The sequence below is a fragment of the Bos grunniens genome, chromosome 14 (assembly GCF_055505025.1).
Source record: "Bos grunniens cultivar Pamir isolate PY7600 chromosome 14, Bosgru_T2T1.0, whole genome shotgun sequence".
NCBI lineage: Eukaryota > Metazoa > Chordata > Mammalia > Artiodactyla > Bovidae > Bos > Bos grunniens.
Window position 1 is genome coordinate 1,747,185 of NC_141178.1, and position 19,694 is coordinate 1,766,878.

Sequence of the window (19,694 nt, forward strand, 5' to 3'; positions counted from 1 at the left end):
GCGTTTCTCATGATGTACTCTGCATAGAAGTTAAATAAGCAGGGTGACAATACACAGCCTTGACGTACTCCTTTTCCTATTTGGAACCAGTCTGATGTTCCATGTCCAGTTCTAACTGTTGCTTACTGAGCTGCATATAGGTTTCTCAAGGGGCAGATCAGGTGGTCTGGTATTCTCATCTCTTTCAGAATTTTCCACAGTTTCTTGTGATCCACACAGTCAAAGGCTTTGGCATAGTCAATAAAGCAGAAGTAGATGTTTTTCTGGAACTCTCTTGCTTTTTCAAGCTTAGCTTTATGGCAAGTTCTGTGTGAAATGCCTTGCATTTCAGGTTAATGCTGTTGATCTCCAGGGAGGACAGTAAAAACTGAGAGTGTGTGCCAAATAATCTTCCGTAATAGTAGAGTGTGCGCTCCTCACTTGACCTCTGATTGCCTCGACGTTGCGGGCGCGCTGTGCTCGCACAGCGAGCAACGCCCAGCACCTTCTGAGTCTGAGCATCTGCTTGAAGCCTAATGACTCACATCGCTCTTGGCAACTGTGCACTGGACTTGGAGCAGCAAAGCTGGTTCATGTGGGTGATGCAAACAGTTTGCTGCTGTTGTGGTAGTAAATGGCTTCAAATGAACTTTGTCCAAAAAACTTTTCCTTATAGAACCATTTCCACTGCTCTGACCTTGTACAGAACTCATTGTCCACTACAGAAATGGTCATTGGTGGTTGGAGAGATAAAATTACTTAACTATCGTACACAGCTGTCATAAACTGAACCAGGAAAATGGGAGAAAAGGGATTTTTAAAAAAATCACTTTCTCTCCTTCCTAAGTAGAATTATTCTTCCCTCTGTTTTTATGTTTGAGAGCAGCTTTTTGGGGATTTTTATTACCCAAGTAATTGCCTATCTAATTTCTCTTGGGAATTATTAAACTGCCTAATATACTGAGTTGTTTAATGTCATTTTTATGTGTTTTGACTTTTAGGCATTTAGAATTCTAATGAGGGACTGCAGTTGTTCTAATTTACCCCCAAAATAAGTAAATATACTTCAGTTTTGAATTTTAAGGAGTGCTTACTTAAGAAATGAAATATTACAATAACTACAATAAGTATAATACATTATTTTATGTTTTTAAAATTAATTTAGTTGTTAAATGTATGTGTGTGTTTGTGCATTGTATTTGACAAGGCCTATGATAGTGACATATCTGAAATATTACAGAAAAAAGTCAGGAGTCTGAGGAAGCATTTGAACCTATAGAAAACATTTAATTTTGTAGAAAAATCTTACATGAAACCAAACAAACAGTGAGCTCACTGAAAATGATAAAGTTAGAGCTGAAGTTGCAAAATGGATCGTTGTGGAAATCCAGGAGCATTGCTGGGATGTTGTTCAGATATATTTTAGGAGCTGATCTTCATTACATTCTTTATAAGAAAATATTTAGATTTCTGTGAATTCAGATAGAAGAGAAGCAAAAAGCAAAGGAGAAAAGGAAAGATATAAGCATCTGAATGCAGAGCTCCAAAGAATAGCAAGAAGAGATAAGAAAGCCTTCTTCAGCGATCAATGCAAAGAAATAGAGGAAAACAACAGAATGGGAAAAACTAGAGATCTCTTCAATAAAATTAGAGATACCAAGGGAACATTTCATGCAAAGATGGGCTTGATAAAGGACAGAAATGGTATGGACCTAACAGAAGCAGAAGATATTAAGAAGAGGTGGCAAGAATACACAGAAGAACTGTACAAAAAAGATCTTCACGACCCAGATAATCACGATGGTGTGATCACTGACCCAGAGCCAGACATCCTGGAATGTGAAGTCAAGTGGGCCTTAGAAAGCATCACCACGAACAAAGCTAGTGGAGGTGATGGAATTCTAGTTGAGGTCTTTCAAATCCTGAAAGATGATGCTGTAAAAGTGCTGCACTCAATATGCCAGCAAATTTGGAAAACTCAGCAGTGGCCACAGGACTGGAAAAGGTCAGTTTTCATTCCAATCCCAAAGAAAGGCAATGCCAAAGAATGCTCAAACTACCGCACAATTGCACTCATCTCACACGCTAGTAAAGTAATGCTCAAAATTCTCCAAGCCAGGCTTCAGCAATACATGAACCGTGAACTTCCTGATGTTCAAGCCAGTTTTATAAAAGGCAGAGGAACCAGAGATCAAATTGCCAACATCCGCTGGATCATGGAAAAAGCAAGAGAGTTCCAGAAAAACATCTATTTCTGCTTTATTGATTATGCCAAACCCTTTGACTGTGTGGATCACAAGAAACTGTGGAAAATTCTGAAAGAGATGGGAATACCAGACCACCTGATCTGCCTTTTGAGAAATCTGTATGCAGGTAAGGAAGCAACAGTTACAACTGGACATGGAACAACAAACTGGTTCCAAATAGGAAAAGGAGTACGTCAAGGCTGTATATTGTCACCCTACTTATTTAACTTATATGCAGAGTACATCATGAGAAACGCTGGGCTGGAAGAAGCACAAGCTGGAATCAAGGTTGCCAGGAGAAATATAAATAACCTCAGGTATGCAGATGACACCACCCTTATGGCAGAAAGTGAAGAGGAACTCAAAAGCCTCTTGATGAAAGTGAAAGTGGAGAGTGAAAAAGTTGGCTTAAAGCTCAACATTCAGAAAACATAGATCATGGCATCCGGTCCCATCACTTCATGGGAAATAGATGGGGAAACAGTGGAAACAGTGTCAGACTTTATTTTTCTGGGCTCCAAAATCACTGCAGATGGTGACTGCAGCCATGAAATTAAAAGATGCTTACTCCTTGGAAGGAAAGTTATGACCGACCTAGATAGCATATTCAAAAGCAGAGACATTACTTTGCCAACAAAGGTCTGTCTAGTCAAGGCTATGGTTTTTCCTGTGGTCATGTATGGATGTGAGAGTTGGACTGTGAAGAAGGCTGAGCGCTGAAGAATTGATGCTTTTGAACTGTGGTGTTGGAGAAGACTCTTGAGAGTCCCTTGGACTGCAAGAAGATCCAGCCAGTCCATTCTGAAGGAGATCAGCCCTGGGATTTCTTTGGAAGGAATGATGCTAAAGCTGAAACTCCAGTACTTTGGCCACCTCATGCGAAGAGTTGACTCATTGGAAAAGACTCTGATGCTGGGAGGGATTGGGGGCAGGAGGAGAAGGGGAGGACAGAGGATGAGATGGCTGGATGGCATCACTGACTCGATGGCTGTTAGTCTGAGTGAACTCCGGGAGTTGGTGATGGACAGGGAGGCCTGGCGTGCTGTGATTCATGGGGTCACAAAGAGTCGGACATGACTGAGCGACTGAACTGAACTGAAGATACATTAAAACTTAGCATCTGTTAGAAAATTTATTCTAAGTATTGTTCTCACATGCAAGTGCCATAATAGTCATTTCAAGTATATTTTTTTATTTCACAATTTTTTAATTGAGCATTGTCTAGTGAGTTGCTGGAAGCTTTTAGTAAGTTAAAAACTAAATTCCTTCTATTTATTAGGAATGCCTTTGGTAAAATGGGGTGTGATGGGGATTGAAATAATACTGATTTAGAGGTAATTCAATAGCGGAAGAATGAAGTACAAATGACCTAGACCAAGGTTGTGGCAATGGGAATAAAAATAAGGAAATCAGTTGAGCGAGATTTTTAAAAAGCCAATATATTGGCTGTCTTGCAAATTTTGAAGCCCTAGGTCTCTCATTAATTAGAGACCCAGTATGTGTCTCCTGGATGTGTGTAGAAAATGCTACAGTAAATATCAGAAAGTTTAGAATGAGTTAATACAGTTTGAATGGAGGAAAATTCTCATCAGAGGCTCAGGAAATTTCAGATAAATTTCTTCTGGCAGCCATGTGTATGTAAATGTGAACCCAGAACTCAGAGTCAGCCCTGCTTCTCTGTAGGATCCTACCCTTTTAATAATGATGAAGGAGATTCACAGGAGAGACTTTATTTTCTATCTCTCTTCCCCATTCTTTCAAAAGTATCTTTGGAAAGGCAAATGTTTTAGACTTTGATGAGTTAATTTCTTCCTTCATAGATCATAGGATCGAACATATTTTTGTCTAACATAGAGTTAATGCAAATTTTATCTTATGCTTCTAGAAATTTTATAGTTTTACATTTTACATTTAGGTCTGTGATTCATGTTGAATCAATTTTTCAAGATGGGATGTGAAATATAATTTGAAGTATAGCTAGATAGATAACTGTTTATTTGTCTTAGAATCATTTGTTGAAAGACTATCATTTCTCTATAGATTTGTCCTTGAGTGCAAGTGCAAGTCACTCAGCTGTGTCCGACTCTTTGCGACCCCCTGGACTAATAATTAACCCCATGGTTAATTATTTAACCCATAATTGTAGCCCACCAGGCTCCTCCGTCCATGGGATTCTCCAGGCAAGAATACTGGAGTGGGTTGCCGTTTTCTTGTCCAGAGTATCTTCCCGACCCAGGGATCAAACCCTGGTCTCCTGCATTGCAGGCAGACACATTACCGTCTCAGCCACCAGGGAAGTCCTTGAGAAAATATAAATTGACCATATATATGTAGATCTATATTTGGATTTTTTTCTGTTTCACTGGGCTTCCTGGTTTGATGCCTGGGTCGGGAAGATCCCCTAGAGAAAGGAAAGGCTACCCACTCCAGTATTCTGGCCTAAAGAATCCCATGGGCTGTATAGTCCAAGGGGTCCCGAGAGTCCGACACGCCTGGGGGCTTTCACTTTCGCTTTAGTGTTGGCTTGATCTGTAAGGCAGTCTTTTCTCTAATACTACACTGTTTCATTAGTGCAGTTTTATAGTGAGCTTTGAAATTATGTATTGTTAGTCCTCCAACTTTGTTCTTTTCTTCAAAATTGTTTTTGAAATTCTAATTAGTCTTTCCATATTAATTTTAGGGTTAGCTTGTTGAAAAAATTTTGCTTAGATTTTTGACTGAGATTGTATTGAATCTATGTATCTATTTGGGGTTAATTGACATGTTTATAATGTAAAGTCTTTTAACTCATAATTGATTTATTTCTCTTAATGATTGAGATTCTCTTTGACTTTTTCATCAGTGTTTTGTGTTTTAAGCATACATAGCATGCATATGTTTTGTTAAATTTATAACTGTGTATTTCATTATTTAGTGCTATTATAAATAATATTGCCTTTTAAACTTTAATTTCCAATTGTTTATTGCTAGTATATAGAAAAATAATTGAGTTTTGTATATTAGCTCCATACTGTGTGACTCTGTAAACTCACTGATGGTTCTAGAATTCCCCCAGCTCCTTTTTATATTCTGTAAAGACTTTCTAAGTAGGTAATTGTGTAGTTTTTAGGAAGAGTAATACTTTTATTATTTCCCTTCTGTTTTTTAATTTATTTTTTAATTGTAGGAAGATTGCTTTACAATGTTGTGTTGGTTTATGCCATACGACAGTTCGAATCAGTCATGATTACATCGCTTCCCTCTGGGTCCTTCCTCCGCTCCCCGACTCCACTGCTCTAGGTCATCCCAGGGTGCTAGGCTGGGCTCCCCATTATAGATCAACTTCCCAGAAGCCATCTGTTTCACATATGATAGCGTATATATGTCCATGCTACTTTTTCCAATCGGCCCACCCTATCCTTCCCCCACTGAGTCCACGAAACAATTCTCTGCATCTGTATCTCCATTCCTTCCCTGCACATAGGTTCATGAATACCATTTTTCTAGATTCTGTATACATGTGTTAATATACGATACTTGTTTTTCTCTTTCTGACTTCCTTCACTCTGTTTCATGGGGTCTAGGTCCATCCACCTCACTATCACTGGCTCACATCTGCTCCTTTCTGAGTGACATTCCATGGGATATATGTACCGCATCCTCTTTATCCCTTCATCCGTTGTGGACGTCTAGGTTGCTTCCAGCCCTGACTATTGTAAATAGTGTTGCAATGAACATTGGGTGTGCGTGTCTTTTAGAATTGTGGCTGTCTCAGGGTATATGCCCAGCACTGGGATTGCTGGGTCATGTGGTGGATTTGTTCCTGGATTTTTAAGGAATCTGCATTCTGTTCTGCACAATGGTTGCATCAGTTTACATTTCTACCAACAGTACAAGACTGTTCCTTTTCTCCGTATTCTCTCTAGCATTTGCTGTTTGTAGATTTTTTGATAATGGCCATTCTGACTGGTGTGAGGTGATACCTCGTGTTAGTTTTGATTTACACTTCTCTAATAATTAGTGATGTTGAGCATCTTTTCATGTGTTTATTGACCATCTGTACGTCTTTGGAGAAACATCTGTTTAGGTCTTCTGCCCATTTTTTGGTTGGGCTGTTTCCTTTCTGATTTTGAGTGGTATGAGCTGCTTATATATTTGGAGACTAATCCTCTGTCAGTTGCTTCCTTTGTAGTTATTTTCTCTGGTTCTGAGGCTTTACTTTTAATTTTGTTTATTATTAAGTTTAATTAAATCTTGTTTGTTTATTTTTGTTTTTATTTCCATTACTCTAGGAGGTGGGTCAAAGATCTTGCTGTGATTTACATTAGAGAGCATACTGCCTATGTTTTTCTCTAAGAACTTTATCGTGTCTGGCCTTACATTTAAGTCTTTAGTCCGTATTGAATTTATTTCCGTACTGTGTTAGGAGGGTTCCAGCTTCTTCTTCTGCATGTCCAGTTCTCTCATTACCACTTACTGAAGAGGCTTTCAATACTGTATTTCTGTTGTATATTTGCACCTCCTTTGTCAAAGATGAAGCGCCCACAGGTGCATGAGTTTATCTCTGGCTTTCTGTCTCGCTCCATTGGTCTGTATTGCTGTTTTTATGTAAGTGCCATACTTTCTTGATGAGTGCAACTTTGTAGTATAGTCTGAAGTCAGGAAGGTTGATTCCTCCAGCTCCATTTTTCTTTCTCAAGCTGTTCAGGGTCTTTTGTGTTTCCATACAAATTGTGAATTTTTTTGTTCTAGTTCTGTGAGAAATACCGTTGGTGATCTGATTCCCTTCCGCTATGTACGCATGCTTGTTTCCCTTTGTTCTCAGCATGATGTTGAATAGGAGGAAGGGAGCATCATTGCTTTTCCTGTTTGGGGAAAACTTCAGTCTTTTACTATTAAATATGTTTGCTGTAGTTTTTTTAGTGCTACTTATTAGACTAACAGAAGTTTCTACGCGTTTCTAGTCTGCTGAGACGTTTATTTTCTATTAACAGTTGTGGACTTTTATAAAATGCTCATCGTTTGAACAGCTTCCATGGGTTTTCTACTTTCATCTGTTTATAAGATTAGGTGAGTTTTAAATATTTAACCAGCCATGCATTTGCAGGGTACATCCACTTGTTTCTTTTTTATATATTACTATAATTAGTTTGGTATGTTTTGTTGATTAGTTTTGCAGTTATTTTCATGGAGGGTATTTTGCTGTAGTTTTCTTGTACTGTCTTTGTCTTCTTTTGGTGTTGATATGATGCTGGCATCACAGAACGAGGTGGAAAGCATTCTGTTCTCATCTTGTTTTTGGAATAGATTGCATGCAATTGTCTTCTTTCTCTCTACAATGTCTGGAAGAATTCACCACTGAAGCCACCTGGAGCAGGATTCGTTTCTGATAAAATGTCAGATAGTTTTAAAATGCAATGAGCACCTGTTAGGTGTCTGAAATAGTGGTCACTTTATTATACCTTTTCTTGATTTCTATGATTATTACCTGTACAGCAAGTTTTGGCTTATGTTAGCATGAGGTATTGTTGGAAGAAAAGATCAATAAGTAGATTGAATGCAAAGCAGACACAGTTTTATTAGTGCTCTTGGCATTTTATTGAGGACACTGAAAATGCCTGGTAGAAAAGCTAGGCTTGGGACTTCCCTGGTGTTCTAGTGGTTATGGCTGTGGGCCTTCACTTCAGGGGGCTTGAGCTGATCCCCATTCAGGGACCAAGATTCCATAAGTTGCAGGGCAAAAAAAATAAGCTAGGATGGTGGCTGTTATTGTTCTGTTCCCCTGTCGTGTCTGACTCTTTGCGACCCTGTGGACTGCAGAGCACCAGGCTTCCCTGTCCCTCACCATCTCCCAGAGCTCGCCCAAGTTCATGCCGTTGCATCGGTGATGCCATCCAGCCATCTCATCCTCTGACGCCCTCTCCTCCTTCTGCCTTCAATCTTTCCTAACTAAAGGGACCTTTCCAATGAGTCGGCTTCCCAGGTGACTCAGCGGTAAAGAATCTGCTTGCAATGCAATGCAGGAATGTAGTTAAAACGACATAAATCTGTGACTTCAGATCAAGTTACACAACTCCTTTGAGTCCAAGTATTTTTAGGAAATGGACATATATTGCATCATAAAATACATCATATAAAGTATTCTGAACTTATACCAAGTTTATAAATGACCTAATTACTCAGATTTTTATGAAGTATAAACATTAATTTTTCACAAAGTATAATTTAAGTTATTTAACTGTGAGAGAAGCAACTAGTTGCTCATCAAAGTATGTATTCCCTTTGCTTTCTGGGTACATAGCATGCTCTTATTTCTCAGCAGTGGTTAGAATGGCGAGTTAGTCTAACTGTAGCAGTCAGAGTCACCTGAGGAGCTGCTGCGAGCCTCTTCCGGTGCTCTCGTATGTGGTCCCTGTTTCATCCCCTCAGGCTGGTGGGGATGACGGTCACCAATCAGTGTTGGTATTACCCATTGCAGAGGCGGTGTGAACCTGCGTCCCTGAGTTATTACATGGATGAGAGTTATCCCACCAAAACATTTGCCTTTCCAGTAATATTGTGAAATGCAAAATGATCTAAATTGTTTGGATCATTTTGAGATACATTTGTTAACAACAGCTGTGTGCTAAGTTGCTTCAGTCTTTGCGACCCCATGAACTGTAGCCCACCAGGCTCCTCCGCCCATGGGATTTTCCAGGCAAGAACACTGGAGTGGGTGGCCATGCCCTCCTCTTAACAACAGCTGGTGTCACCCTAATATGTACAGTTTGACAGGTGAGCAATCTCTCTTATAGTGCTATCATTTTCTTACTTGGAAGGATGAATGTTCAAGTTTGAGGAATCCCAAATGGAACAGAAGTATCCTATTTCAGAGAGGACACCATTTGTGATCCCTTAAACCTATGGATCAAAGGTAAAAAAGAAAAACAAATGTATGAGTTTGTTAATCAGGTGAAATATTCCAAGGGAGGATGTTTGTGATTATATTTGCTTATTTGTTTAAGGAGAGGCATAATAAACCGAGTCGTGCTCTGAAATAAGGTGGTCCAAGCCGCAGTGGTGTTCAGTTTATGTAGCTGGGAGCTGTATGAGACAGTGGATGAGCAACGTTGGTTTCGAACTACTAAATAACTCTTGGAAAAGCAGAAGTATTTTATGTCCTTCAAAATAATAGGAGCATTTGGGTATGTATGTGGCTGACTAATACTGTCTATAATTCTACTTTAAGGATGAGAAATATTTGCAGACATTTAAACTGAATTCCACAGTATTTTAGAAATAACAAGCCAACAATTAAAAAACGCAGAGAGAGAATACATTCATGTGCCTTCTGTATGATGGAAGATTGTTTAGATCTCAAGGTTTGTTTTGTCCTGCCAACACTGTTATTAATCACCGTTCCTCATTTCCTTCCACTGCTGGGATTTGACAAGGATTTTCTTTCACCTTGAAAAACTGCACATGGAGGAGAGCTCCTTTGCCTGATTCCTGCAGTCTGAACATATCCTACTGGGTAGAGGTAAATTGCTTTTTTATTCTGTATTCTGTTATATTTTTGAAAAATGATTTTCAAATCAGGGATTTGATTCCTCTCTTGGTATTGAAAGATCATAAACAAATACATTTTTATGTTATTTTTCTTTAGTAAGCTTCATGATTTTATCCCCAGCAACTGGACTAATTCAATAAGCAACAGACCGTAAGGCAGTAAATGGATACCCTATTAATTTTTATTGCTAAAGTTTCTTTTATGTACTATTTGATCTAAAGATGTTATTCACATTTTTATGGTGATACTGGCAGACTGGAAAAAAACCTAACTCTATAATTCTTACTGATGAAGTCTGGGTATTTTTAACTCAGCGGCTCAAGGAATGACAACAATTCACATCTCAGGAGCCAGTTCATTAAGTGAAAGCCTTGTGTGAAAAGGGAGGAGCAAAGAAGTTCGAGCAGGGTTTCGTTGCTCAATCAATAGAACACAGTCGGGAAGGGTTAACCACAGTGCTAATATCAGTTCACGACGCGAGGTTGGCGGATGATTCATCCTTTTCTTTGTTCATATTCCAGACGGGAAACATAGGCCTGACTTACCTCGAAAACAGTTTCTTTAAATCGCTTTGATTCTGAGGTTGCACAAAATTGGAGCTAAAATAGTCGACCATTAAAACAGAATGTTCAAATTAAAAAAAAAAAAATTAAGGAAAGGAAAGGAAAGGAAAACAAGGATGTACCTGGTTCCCAGATGGACTGACATTGCATAGGTCCTGGTCTCCAAGAGAATTTGCTGCTAACTATGAAGAAGGAAATGGCAATCCACTCCAGTGTTCTTGCCTGGAGAATCCCAGGGACGGGGGAGCCTGGTGGGCTGCCGTCTCAGGGGTCGCAGAGTCGGACACGACTGAAGCGACTTAGCAGCAGCAGCAGCGTGAAGCTGTACTAACTGTTGAGTACAGCAAAGTCTCCCAGCCCAGACTCACCCTGGTTAACCCAGGTCTTGAAATGCGTATTCCCTCCTCTTTGAAGAAAATCCTCCCAGGTGACACTAGTGGTAAAGAATCTGCCTGCCAACGCAGGAGACGCAGGAGACGCAGCTTCAATCCCTGGCTTGAGACGGTCCCTGGAGGAGGCGTGGCAACCACTCCAGTGTTCTTGCCTGGAACATTCCATGGACAGAGGAGTCTGGCGGGGTATAGTTCATGAAGTTGCAAAGAGCTGGACACAACTGAGCACACACACACAACACAACACCTTTGAAAAAATGTGTGTCCTACAGAGACATGGAAGAAATGCCGAATCCAGTATAAACACCGGAGTTTAGGCCAGGCCTTTCCAGGACTGCATTTATAGCAATTTGACCATCATTTACTGAGAACTTATATTTAAACTTCATGGAAATACGAATAAATACAGTTAATGCCCACTAGGAGCTTAATAGGAGAAATGAGATGCAGTCATAAAAGATACATAAAATTAATTGATAATCATGAAAAACTGTTTTAAATCTGTTTGGCACTACATGTTAAATGGCTGCCAAGGGTATGTCAGGGTGAAATAGCTCATTCTGTGCTGGTATAGCCTGGGAAGTTATGACATTCATTTTACTCTGAAAGTTGTTTAGTATTAGGCAGTATTAGAACACAAAGATTATTGTCTTTACATGCATGAGGCAGATAGTAAATATCAAAGACACTCAAAGAGGAAGATGTGATTCAAGGCTGGAGTAGTCTGAAAATTCTTTATGGAGAATGTAAAATATGAGTTGGGTAGCTCTCAAAATCTATGGCAAACAACAAGTCATGATTAAGCATTAGAAACTTTCCCTGAAATGAGAAATGAGATATGTATGACCATTGTGATTTTTTTTCTATTTAACATTAGGCTAGTCATCCTCATAAATGTATTAAGAGAAAAGCTAATAAAGGATTGAGAATTTGAAAGCAATATACAAAAGAGCCAGGCTGCTGATCACAAATCTAAAGTAGATACTTTTTGAAATAGTTTTCATTTAGTACCATAAATAATAAGGTGTAAAATTCAATATTTTTAATGTTAATTTTAGGATATCTGCAGTTACACAGCTACCATCATAATCTAATTTTACTCCATTTTCATCAATCAAAAATCTAGCATTAATTTACAAAGTAAAATTCTTGTACCAGCATTCCAGATACCCTAGCCTTAGGCAACCGTCAACATATTTGTCTTCAAAATTTGACTACCATTGTTTCCTACATGAAATCATACAATGTATGGTCTATTGTGACTGACTGCTTTCACTAGAGTATCCTGCTTTTGACCTTCATCCATTACTTTTTATGTTTTATTGACAAAGAGTATTCTATTATCTACACAGGTCAGATTTTATTATTTATTAATAAATAGATATGTCCATTCATCAGTTAATAAACATCTGGGCTGTCTCCGCATTTTGGCTGTTATGAATAATGCTGCCTTATAAACATCCATGTACAAGTTTTTATGTGGATGAATGTTTTTATTTCTCTTGATTGGGAGGAATTACTAGATCACATGGTAATTCTGTATTTAACCCTTTGAGGAACTGCCAGACTGTTTTCCATACCTAGTGCAGTATATAAGGTTCCCAACTTCCCTGCATCCTCACCAAACACTCGTGTTTTGGCTGGCTTTTGGCCATAGCCAGTCTTGCAGGTATGAAGCGGTACCTGGCTAATGTTGATTGCACATATTTTCATGTGTTTAATTAGCTCTTTGAATATGGTTTGTGAAGAAATACCTACTCAAATTCCTTGTCTGTTTTTAATTGCTTTATCTTTTTATTATTAACTTGTAAAAGTTCTTTATATATTCTGAATGCATTTCCTTTATGACACATATGATTTAAAAATATTTTTTCCTTTGGGTTGTTGTTTTATTTTTTCAATGGTATTCCTTAAAAAACAAATGTTTTTCATTTTTATAAAACCAATTTATCTACTTTTTGTTTGCCTGTTGGCATTTTTAAGAATCCATAACCTAATCCAGAAATCACGAAGATTTCCTCCTATAATTTTTCCTAAGAGTTTTAATGTTTTACCTCTCGCATTCAGCTCTGTGATCCATTTTGAATAAATTTTTGTATTTTTGATGCTCTAATCCCCAGAACCTATGACTCTGTTACCTTACCTTGCGGATGTGATAAAGGTTATAGACCCTGAGATTGAGAGAATATTCTGGATTATCCAGATGTGCCTGATCTCATTACATGAGTCCTTAAGTTCAGAGACTCTTTCCTGACTATGAAAGAGAGAGATGGCCATGTGGAAAGGACTTGGCGCCCCATCGTTGGTTCAGAGATGTAGTGTTCCGTGTGTGAGGACTGGAGAAAGGCCTCTGGGAGCTTAGAATGCTCCCAGGTGTTGGCAGCCAGGAAGATCCCTGTAAAGTCTTCAGTCTTACAGCTGCAAGGGCCTGAATTCTGTGAGCACGCAGATGACCAGGACATGGATTTCCCCCAGATCCTGCAGAGAGGAAGACAGGCCCATGGGCACCTTGCTATTAACCCTGTGAGATCAGCGCTAGGCTTCTGACTACAGATAATAAATCATGAAACGTAACAGTTTTGTATTGTTTAAGCCATCAAATCTGTGGCTACTGCAACAAAGGAAATGAGTACAATTTTCAATTCTGTTATGGGATCTTCCAAGTTAGTCTTTTCTTTCAATCTGGGGAGAATATTCTCTGTCCTCAGATTTGGGAACACTCAATGGTTTATTTCATGCCATGAATTTCAGTTTTCCTCATTTCTATGTTCCTTTGCAGTCTCATGCTACTGATGGCTTTGCAGAAATTTCTACCACAACTCTTCAAGGACTCTTATTATGACATTATTTGAAAAAGATTTGTTCTCTGATGGGGTGTATGACACATTTTCTGGTTATCCCTTAAACTTTGCCTTTGAAAAGTGAAGTGAAAGTTGCTCAGTCATGTCTGACTCTTTGTCCCCATGGACTGTAGCCTGCTATGCTTCTCTGTCCATGGTCCAGGCCAAAATACTGGAGTGGTTAGCCATTCCCTTCTCCAGGGGATCTTCCCCACCGTGGGATCGAACCCAGGTCTCTCTTGCATTGCAGGCAGATTCTTTATCGTCTGAGCCACCAGGGAAGTCCATAGTTCACATATGTTCTGAACATTTGAACAACTTAAATTATGTCTTTTAAAAAAAGAAAATAAAAAACTTGTGGGAAAGCCATGTAAATGAGAGCAATATCTCAAATAATAGTGATAATTTTGGTAGCCACACTACTGAACTGTACTCTCTGGAAATCACAGAATCTTAAAGTCGGAAGTGATGTTAACCTCTTAAACTTGGGACAGAGGAAGCTGTTGCCAGAAAATGTAAAATGTAAGTGACTGGCAAAGGGTTGTCTGGTCTGTTGTGGCAGACACAGAATCTGACCTCCAGTATTATGTTTTCCAGTTGAAATCACTATCCAGTAAATATTTAATTCTTTAAGACAGACGGTAGAGGAGTTACATATAGATATACTTATATCTTTATATGTAAAATGTAGATTTAAAGTGGATCCCATAAACCCAAGAGTTTAATGAAAGGACAATATATTAAACTTATGGGTTTATGGGATCCAGTTTAAACTATAATGTAAAATATGATGGTAAATTTATTACTGCATGGTTCAAAGTTTATTTTCCTTTATAAGAGCACACAACTCTTTTTTTTTTTTTTTTTTCAGAGATATGCTGAGATTGGTAAATGTTAATCACTATTAAGAAGTAGATAAAATATCTTTAGTATATTATTTTTTTACATTTCTATATGTTTGAAAATTTCCATAATTAAAAAAAAGAACATGCTGTAGTTCATAAGGAAACTGGAGCCTATTGTACAGAGTGAAGTAAGTCAGAAAGAAAGACACCAATATGGTACATTAATGCACATATATGGAATTTAGAAAGACGGTAACAACAACCGTATATGCAAGACAGCAGAAGAGACGCAGATGTAAAGAACAGTCTTTGGACTCTGTGGGAGAGGGTAAGGCTGGGGTGATTCTAGAGAACAGCATTGAAACGTGTGTATTATCATATGTGGGAGAGGGTAAGGCTAGGATGACTCTAGAGAACAGCATTGAAACGTGTATATTATCATACGTGAAACAGATCGCCAGTCCAGGTTCCACGCACGAGACAGGGTGCTCAGGGCCGGTGCACTGGGATGACCCAGGGGATGGGACGGGGAGGGAGGTGGGAGGGGGGTTCAGGATGGGGAACACATGTACACCCGTGGCTGATTCATGCCAGTGTATGGCAAAACCACTACAATATTGTAAAGTAATTAGCTTCCAATTAAAATAAATAAATTAATTTTAAAAACTGTCAGAGGTGCAACAAATACCATGGAGTTTGAAATTTTGAAATTATCAAAAAGATGTTAAACTTCATTTGATTTTAACGTCATCTTTTTCTATTTTTTTTATTTATTTTTTTTATTTTATTTTTTAACTTTACAATATTGTATTGGTTTTGCCATATATCAACATGAATCCGCCACAGGTATACACATGTTCCCCATCCTGAACCCTCCTCCCTCCTCCCTCCCTGTACCATGTCATTTTTTTACATCCTTTTTTTTTTTGGAATGGATGTGGGGGAAAGAGATCTTTTCTAGAAAAACAGTAAAGCTCTAGGCATTTGAGTTAGCTGATGGGGAAGGAACAAGGGATGCGTTAAAACAAGGAAAAGCTAGGATGAATATCAATTCGTTATATAAAATACATGCAGTTCAAGATATTTGTATATGTATATATTAAGACTGTTTAAATGCTGATCTTTAACTTTCTCTTTTGTGTTTCTTTAAAGAAAAAAGTATAGGAACTTTGAAAAAAAATGATAAATTTTGTTTCTGCATTTTAAAATATCTTTAATACTAATTAAGACCATCAATTTAAGGTTAGCAAAATTATACTCCTTCAGACTTAAGGGGAATTAATAGTGGAAGAAAATTTTGCAATGTAATGGTGTCACCATTAGCAACCTCCTTTTCTTCATTTAGACGTATTTGGGGAAACAGACTGCAGTGCCGCTATGACTTTCTTACTTGTTAATAAGTCAGTGAAGGGAACGAGCTCCAACTGGTTCTGTTTTGTGCTTTTTTCCCATTGTACTCCAGATCACTGTACTAGCAGAGTCAAGCAAAGTTTTCATCTCATCCTCTCATCTGTCAATTTTTAGCCCTTTAAAATGAAATTCCAATGACAATCCTATTGTAATGCCAGTGAGAGATGTGCAGTTTAGGACTAAAATTTTATCCCTCTGTCCCCCACCCCCCACACAAATGAAAGAATAATGACTCATTAAAGTGCCTTCCTTCTTCTAGATATCATTTCAGTGATATCTGACATTAATGGGAAATATTGATTATATCTTTTCCTAGCCCTAATATTCATTGTCATTTCTCTGTGTACATCCCCTATTGGACAAGTCTTGGCCTCTACTTTTATTTCATAGAACATCTTTTAAAAATTCAAAGACAATAATGAGAATTAGAATCATGTCTAAAAATTCAGGGACAGTTGTGAGAATTCGAGTCATGTCTTCTCTTTAAAGATTCTTCCATGACATAGCAGATCTCTGTTCCAGTCTTTCTTCGTCCATGGAGCAGAAGTTGGGTCTTAGTGACCCTCTGATTTTGCCTGCTTCCCCAGAATCCTGGAATTAGAGCTGTGTGATTTATTTCTACAAGTATGTTAAGACTAGCTCTGGCCTTTCAGTGATATGTTTCCTTGTGTTAGGACTGTTAGTTCCCCAGTTGTGTCTGACTCTCTGTGACCCCATGGACTATACAGCCCGCCAGGCTCCTCTGTCCATGGGATTCTCCAGGCAAGAATACTGGAGTGAGTTGTCGTTTCCTTCTCCAGGGTATCTTACTGACCCAGGGATCGAAGCCACATCCCCTGCATTGCCAGGCAGATTCTTTACCATTTGAGCCATCAGAGAAGCCCTGATATGTTTCCTTATTTTAGTCTTTACATGCAACTAAAAATAACCATGTTTATGTATCATATTTCAAACCATCACTAGACCATTTAAAATGATTTTATTGAAAGGACTTAGCTAGGAATGTGTCTTCTAGGTACATCCCTTCTGAAGACCCTTGTTTGTAAAAAATGATGACTTTCCATGTCCCAACGTGTGTGATGCACTCACCATCCTGTTCAAAGCAGCAGCATCTCACCTTTCATTATTGAAAATTCCTCATTTTTCTTAATTTGGGTATGCATTGCCTAATCACTGTCTCTGTGTTTTTTCCCTTTATTCAGGAATCCAGGGGTTACTTTTTTTTTTTTTGTCTCTTGATAGTGTCGCCAGCGGCATGGTTTTGAGTTGCATTAGGATCAGGGCCTCTCCCTTCCCCAGGAGGCTACCTGATACAGGTCAAAGCCTCATAGAAGAAAGCATGAGCATTTGTTGGTCAAAAATATCTGGGTTTGAATCTAAGTTTCATCTGATAAGTTTTCTGAGAAAAATAAGTTTAATAATATGTACAAAGATCTGACACAATGCTGATGTTCAACAAATGTTATTTCCTTTTCCTTTATTTCTTCGGTCCCACATGATTTCTAATTTATATTTTTGGTTTAATTAGCACCTAAAGTATTTGGCATCAGATCAGATCAGATCAGTTGCTCAGTCGTGTCCGACTCTTTGCGACCCCCTGAATCGCCGCACACCAGGCCTCCCTGTCCATCACTAACTCCCGGAGTTCACTCAGACTCACGTCCATCCAGTCAGTGATGCCATCCAGCCATCTCATCCTCTGTCATCCCCTTCTCCTCTTGCCCCCAATCCCTCCTAGCATCAGAGTCTTTTCCAATGAGTCAACTCTTCACATGAGGTGGCCAAAGTACTGGAGTTTCAGCTTTAGCATCATTCCTTCCAAAGAAATCCCAGGGCTGATCTCCTTCAGAGTGGACTGGTTGGATCTCCTTGCAATCCAAGGGACTCTCAAGAGTCTTCTCCAACACCACAGTTCAAAAGCATCAATTCTTCGGCTCTCAGCCTTCTTCACAGTCCAACTCTCACATCCATACATGACCACAGGAAAAACCATAGCCTTGACTAGATGAACCTTTGTTGGCAAAGTAATGTCTCTGCTTTTGAATATGGTATCTAGGTTGGTCATAACTTTCCTTCCAAGGAGTAAGTGTCTTTTAATTTCATGGTTGCAGTCACCATCTGCAGTGATTTTGAAGCCCAGAAAAATAAAGCCTGACACTGTTTCCACTGTTTCCCCATCTATTTCCCATGAAGTGATGGGACCAGATGCCATGCTCTTCGTTTTCTGAATGTTGAGCTTTAAGCCAACTTTTTCACTCTCCACTTTCACTTTCATCAAGAGGCTTTTGAGTTCCTCTTCACTTTCTGCCATAAGGGTGGTGTCATCTGCATATCTGAGGTGATTGATATTTCTCCCGGCAATCTGGATTCCAGCTTGTGTTTCTTCCAGTCCAGCGTTTCTCATGATGTACTCTGCAAATAAGTTAAATAAGCAGGGTGACAATATACAACCTTGACGAACTCCTTTTCCTATTTGGAACCAGTCTGTTGTTCCATGTCCAGTTCTAACTGTTGCTTCCTGACCTGCATACAGGTTTCTCAAGAGGCAGGTCAGGTGGTCTGGTATTCCCATCTCTTTCAGAATTTTCCACAGTTTATTGTGATCCATAGTACCTGTCATAAAGCATTGCTCAACAAATATTAGTCATTATTAAAGTTATTACCATTACACCACCCTATGGCAGAAAGTGAAGAGGAACTCAAAAGCCTCTTGATGAAAGTGAAAGTGGAGAGTGAAAAAGTTGGCTTAAAGCTCAACATTCAGAAAATGAAGATCATGGCATCCGGTCCCATCACTTCATGGGAAATAGATGGGGAAACAGTGGAAACAGTGTCAGACTTTATTTTTCTGGGCTCCAAAATCACTGCAGATGGTGACTGCAGCCATGAAATTAAAAGACGCTTACTCCTTGGAAGGAAAGTTATGACTAACCTAGATAGCATATTGAAAAGCAGAGACATTACTTTGCCAACAAAGGTTCATCTAGTCAAGGCTATGGTTTTTCCTGTGGTCATGTATGGATGTGAGAGTTGGACTGTGAAGAAGGCTGAGTGTCGAAGAATTGATGCTTTTGAACTGTGGTGTTGGAGAAGACTCTTGAGAGTCCCTTGGACTGCAAGGAGATCCAACCAGTCCACTCTGAATGAGATCAGCCCTGGGATTTCTTTGGAGGGAATGATGCTAAAGCTGAAACTCCAGTACTTCGGCCACCTCATGTGAAGAGTTGACTCATTGGAAAAGACTCTGATGCTGGGAGGGATCGGGGGCAGGAGGAGAAGGGGACGGCAGAGGATGAGATGGCTGGATGGCATCACTGACTCAATGGACATGAGTCTGAGTGAACTCTGGGAGTTGGTGATGGACAGGGAGGCCTGGTGTGCTGCGATTCATGGGGTTGCAAAGAGTTGAACACGACTGAGCGACTGATCTCATCTGATCTGATTATCTTTCCACCCCTACTTTTCCTGACTAAATTTCCTGTGAAGTTCTTTATGTTTTCAATATTAAACATATTTATTGCCCTCCTCTAAATGTAGGCTGAGAATATTTTGTGTTGAAACTAGCTCTTTTGATGTCCTTTAGGAGGCTGAGTACCTAAAGGTGAAAAGAGAAGAACACTTTCTAACACTATACACAAAAATAAACTAAAAATTGATTAAAGGCCTAAATGTAAGGCCAGAAACTATAAAATTCTTAGAGGAAAACATAGGCAGAACACCCTCTGAAATAAATCACAGCAAGACCCTCTATGACCCACCTGCCAGAGTAATGGAAATAAAAACAAAAATAAACAAATGGGACCCAATTAAAGTTAAAGCTTTTGCACGATGAAGGAAACTATAAGCACGGTGAAAAGAGAGCCCTCAGAATGGGAGGAAATAGTAGCAAAG

General features: G+C 39.0%; 1 long non-coding RNA gene across 1 annotated transcript; it reads left to right on the top strand.

Annotated features, from left to right (window-relative positions):
- Window positions 1-9,022: 9,022 nt before the first annotated feature.
- LOC147358957 (uncharacterized) lies at window positions 9,023-10,402 on the top strand. Its single transcript, XR_015140439.1, has 2 exons — window positions 9,023-9,117; window positions 9,638-10,402. It is a non-coding gene; the product is annotated as an uncharacterized LOC147358957 (long non-coding RNA).
- The last annotated feature ends 9,292 nt before the right edge of the window (window positions 10,403-19,694 follow it).